We start from the raw sequence: 6,000 nt of genomic DNA on the forward strand, positions 1-6,000 counted from the left end.
CTTACAGGCATCCACCTACCACAGCGCGCGAACAGCTTGATTCAAATATCTAACGGCAACAGAAACTGATGGGCTGTCGAGCGGGAATCATTTTGGATTTGAAATTAACGGTGAGTACAGATTGAACGGCAACGGGAACGGATGCTGGCGACAGAACCGGGCCCACACCTGCCACATAAGCGGTTGAAGTGGCTTAGTGTGTGATGTTTAAGGCTGACCCTAAAAAGGATGTTTTGAAGTTCGCCAAACATCCAGTTGGAATGAATGAAATCGTAGAAGACTTTGAAAGAAGTCGACAAGCTGAATATATTGACAGTTAGGAGCAAGTACAAATTGTGGGAATCGTTGGGTTTGGCGGCTCTGGTAAAACTACACTCGCAACAGAGCTTTACAATAGGAAAAACTCTTCCTTCAATCGCTCTAGTTTTCTGCATGACATGCGTGATGCTGCTTCTAAAAATGCTTTGCATACCAAGCAGGAGAAACTGCTTAAGGACCTCCGTATTCAAGCTGAACCACTTGACAACGTGAGGGAAGGAAAGAGAGTTGTAGAAAAAAGCTTGAAATCTCTTTGTGCGCTCCTAGTTTTGGATGATGTAGATCACGAGGACCAACTCGATGATCTGTGGCCACCAAAGGAGAGCCTAGGATCAGGTAGTCTGGTCATTATTACAACTCGTGAAGGGGACGTACTTACAAAGTGGGGTATCACATCCATTTACAAAATGAGACCCCTACAATATTTTCATGCCAGGCAGCTGTTTTGCCGGCATGCCTTTTTACAGCCTTCCCCAGTAATAGGCTTTGTAGAATTAGTTAAAAATTTCTTAGATGTTTACAACGGGTTGCCTTTGTCTTTGAAGGTCATCGGAGGATAGCTTTACAGTAAAAGATCCAAGGATTATTGGGTTTCTCAGCTAGAGAAGAACCGGAGAATACTGCCCAAGCAAATTATGGAAAGGCTGAAAGTCAGTTACGCGGCCCTGGATAACGATGAGAAAGAAATATTCTTGGATATTGCATGTTTCTTTACTGGTGAACGTAGAAGTTCGGCAATTATTGTGTGGGATGGATCAGGCTGGAGCGGTCTATATAGTTGGGAAAATCTTCACAACAAGTGTCTTGTTGAGGTAGACCGTATAAGGATGCACGATCATCTCAGGGATTTGGGAAGAGAAATTGCAAAGACACACTCACCATCGCGATTCTGGTTTCAGAGACAGAGTATGGATTTTCGGGTGAAATTAAATCTTTGCTATCAATATTAGTTATAGCATATGAACCCCGTTCGTTTGTCGAGTCTTTTTTTTTCCTAATTCAGTTGAAGTTATTCTATCATTGCTTTTTTCCACTCAGAAGGGAACGCCAATTCGGGGGTAATGACCGCCAACAGTCGTGCTATTTTCCGCTTCCTAGAGGCCATGATAGATCATAAGCAGGAGCTTCATCTCAGCCCCCCGCCTTTCAAGGAATACATGGGGAGATGAGAATCTCAAATCTTAGGGTTGGATTCCAACTTCTTGCTGTTCAAGAAAATGATTTTAACGTACCAAGAATGTGGGGAGCTATCAAAAGGCCTATTGTGGCTTCGATGGTTTGGCATCAAGCACAGATATATTCCATCGTGGCTCTCAATGGAGAACATTAGAGTTCTAGAGCTCCTACAAGGTTATGATTTGCAAGCATTGTGGGAGGACTAATATGTAAGAAATTTACTTTGCTATTTTTCATTTAGATTAAATACTTTTGTTCTCTGCAAATGCTTTAAACTCAATAGAATTGAAAATTGGTTAATTGGTTGTGTGCAGCCTCCTTTGGAATTGAGAGAACTGCTAATTGATGGGGCCTTCTTCCCCGGTCGATAGGCCATCTCAAGTATTTGAAAAAAGTAATCTTGGATTGTCTGTGGTGGGATGGTTACGGGGAAGTAATTGAAGAGTCTGATTCAAAACTATCGAGCCTGCCAGAAGAGTTTTGTCAGCTTCACTCGCTGGAGCATCTGGCCTTACGAGGATACCGCGAGTTATCAAGTCTACCTAGCCGTTTTGGGGATTTGGTAAATCTGCGGCATATAGATCTCACTTGGTGTCTGAGTTTAGAGATATTGCCTGAGTCCTTTAAGCAGCTGATACACCTCGAATGTCTCAATTTATCCGATTGTGACAAGCTCACCTTAGAGTCAAATATTCTGGAAAGAGATATTGCCTGAGTCCTTTAAGCAGCTGATACACCTCGAATATCTCAATTTATCCGATTGTGACAAGCTCACCTTAGAGTCAAATATTCTGGAAAACATAACAAACCTCAAGGTTTTTTATGTTTCAGGACATCGTAGGTTACATGTATTGCCTCACAATATCACAAATCAGGCTTCTCTAAGAGAGCTCGATTTGAGATGCACCAACAGTTTAAGAGAATTACCAGCTAGCATTGGGCAACTAAGCAAATTGAAAAAGCTTGAAATCATTGGGTGTCGATGGTTGACAAGGTTGCCAACTTCTCTGGGAAACTCTTCTAGCTTGGTCAGTCTTAGATTTATAGTGGTTGTGACATGTTGGAATCTCTGCCTGTAGAAGTTGGACAGTTGTATAGTCTTCAAGCTTTTAAGATAGAAAATTGTCCAAAGTTATATGAGATAAAAAGTTTGGCAGGGCTAGTTTCTTTGAATAATCTTGCTGTCATAAATTGCCATAATATAAAGAAAATAGAAGGTATAGAACATTTGACGTCACTGGAGAAATTGCATCTAATTGCAAACAGCATAACAACTTTTGAACATTGCATTCAAAGCATACTGGTCGAGGTAATAGAGGTTGCTAAAAAAAAAATGTTATTCTAAAAGTATATTGTTTTGTTTAACTGAATTTTTTTCAACTGATTTGCAGAATTGGCCATTGGAAATGATAATATCTGCAATGAGCTGTCCTCGTGCTCAATCAATTTTGATTTCGTTCACTTTTCCTGGTCTTGTCGTGGTTAACTCATTGGAAAAGGATGGGGCGAGTTCAACATGCCCGGGGACGGTTAACTCATTGGAAAAGGATAGAGCGAATTCAACATGCTCGGAGACAAACTTTTCCAATGTGGCTATACTGTGTTTCGTGTTCAATGTGTTCCATACTTGCATATTATAAAAGAAAGAGAAAGTACTCACACAGAGTTGAGCGAGGAAAAATGGTTAGAAGATATACCCTTATTAAAGTTCAGCGAGGCAGAAGGGAGGCAACGTCTACCCAGCCTTTAGGATGCATCAGTATGCAAGCATACAGTTAGATATATATGTAACATGTAATGTATGGGTAACATGTATTGTATGCATAGGATGTGGTAGACATTGCCATGCAGTTCTATATATGTATAACATTTAATGTATGTATAACATGTAATGTATGCATAAGATGCTAGTGCATCCTAAGGGCTGGGTAGACAGTGCCCAGAAGGGATAGGCATAAGTGTCTCGAGAGAAGTTTCACCCCTTATTAGGGACAGAGGGCGCACCCTTCAAACATCCATAGATGCATTTGATGATACATTTAGTGCCTATCACAACTTTAGTGATGGAAGGTTATTAATTGGAGAGAGAGGGATGGTTCTTGAAGGTTTTAAGCAAGTCTTTCAAACTCTTTGCAAGGCCACATCTATGAGTTGATATTATTGTTATCAATGTGAAAAAATTTGTATAAATGTTAGACTACATCTTTTATATGGGATAATTAGGGAGGTTATTAAATTCATTTGTTTTTTTTGTTTTGATATATGTGTTTTATCATGTTCAAATAAATGTACAATGTTAATTTTTGTTAGATCATTCATTATGAGATTTTTTTCTATATGAAAGAAAGCTATTTTTTAATGAAATGGCTTCTTAAAATTTAAAAGGGAGATAGAAAAATAAAGGATATTATGATCATTTATAAAGAGTATTTATATAAATTACTTTAAAAGAAGAAAAATAATATACAATTATTAAAAATATTGACCTTTGTGAAAAGACATGATGGCTTGAAAACCACTTCTTAAGGCTTATATAAAATGTTTATGTAACACTTAGAAAGGACATGGGGATCACTTTAGGAAGAAGATGGTTTGGTGAGCTATAGGCATTGGAAAAGGGGACACATAGATCATGTTCAACTTAAGGTACAAAGTACACTTGGGATTTCTTGGTCAAGACTGGGGTGCATAAATACAATGCATTAGACATACATTGTGTTATTACACAAGTTCTCTATAGCGTGCCACAACTATGAGGACCAAGACAAATTAAAACTTCCCGAGGTGACAATGACCATTCCAAGTGATTTGATTTAAGTTTGTTGAACTTATTATTCAAAGGCATCTAGAATTATAAATAAACTAGGTAGAGTTAAATTTAATTAAATTCTCATAAGATATTTCTCATTTCTTTTTTATATTCTCATATTATTGAATGTAATTTTATATATTAATGATTGTGATTTAAAGTGTCAAAGTCTTTAACTATTTATAGTGATAACAAATTATGTTTGTATATTAATTTTAAAGAATATATTCTTTACAATATTTAAATTTAGATAATAATAATAAATCCGTTGACATAGGAAATTAACTTTGATCTATTAAATTATGTAATTTTATACTCTTTAGAGAAGTGGGGTTATGATTTTTGAATTTCATTTTATAATTGTTATATTTGTATATTTAATGTATTCATATTGAAAATGTAACATGATGACATCCACAAATTTAGTTGAAAAGTAAAATTTCTTCTACAAAAATTTATTTTAAATAAATCAAAATATGAGCACTCCAACTCTATTTTACATAATAAAAAAAAAAAAATTTAATTAAAAATGATAAATTTCATTTTACAAATCATTAAATGTTTAGAAAATAGTTAATATTATGAGGTACATAGTTGAAAAAATGGGACATATGTCAAATTTTAATTTATTATTAAAATAATAGCAATGATGTTTAGATATTATTGGAGACATGTTGAGAGAACGTTGGCAACATATATTTTCATTAATGTCAACACTAATGTCTCACAATATGTGTTGCTAAGTTGGTTAGATGTTGCATTGGTGGATCAGATGATGTATGTTTATCAATGATGCAAAAGACAATTTGAAATTCATGGTATGTAAGGTTTCTCATTGTATCTTATGTTTGTGGGGAAGACACATTAGTTAGAGTTTGCATGCTTAAAGATATCTTGATATTAGTTTTGGTTCGTACTTTGTGACTAAGAGTTTGAAGAAAAATGTCTAAGTGTTGAGATAGTGTGTTTTTTCATGGTATAACTTATGTTTGTGGCGAAGACACTTTAGTTAGAGTTTTCATGCTTAAATATGTCTTGATATTAGTTTTGGCTCATATTTCATGACTAAGAATTTGAATAAAAATGTCTAAGTATTGAGATAGTGTGTTTCCTTATCCTTGTGGGTCAATGTTTTGCTCTACATCCTATCACATTTCATTATTTGGGTGTGCGGGTCTAGAGTTAGGATTGGTATTGTCTTATATGTATATTATTAAGTTTTCGGTTGATTTCACAGCCTATTTAAAAGAAGTTATAAGTGTTAGATCTTTCGTCCCAGTTTGACAAAGGAACAATTATAGGTCAATTAGAAGAATGCCCTACATTCTCCAAGATTGATAGAGCATGATAAGGATGGTGTATTAGACCTATGACAAGAATTTCAAGTCTATTGGTGAATGATTTCTTTGTTATTGTAGTTACACAGTCAATCATATCTAAATAGTGTTTCACAAATTAGTGATTTACTTCTTGTGCATCAACTTCCAATGATCAATTACTTTAGGAGATGAATGTAAAATAATTTTCTATAGGTCACATGTCTTGTTTGGTGGTTCACATTATGTTTTTTTTATCTTAGATTATGTTATGATCACCTTTTGATATCTAGTTTTGATGTATGAAGCTTACTTAATATGTTCTATTGATTGTGGATGATCCTGAGCTATTCTATTTGGGTTGAAGAATGTCTTGGTAGA

This window comes from Cryptomeria japonica, chromosome 7 (genome assembly GCF_030272615.1).
Source record: "Cryptomeria japonica chromosome 7, Sugi_1.0, whole genome shotgun sequence".
Classification (NCBI taxonomy): Eukaryota; Viridiplantae; Streptophyta; class Pinopsida; order Cupressales; family Cupressaceae; genus Cryptomeria; species Cryptomeria japonica.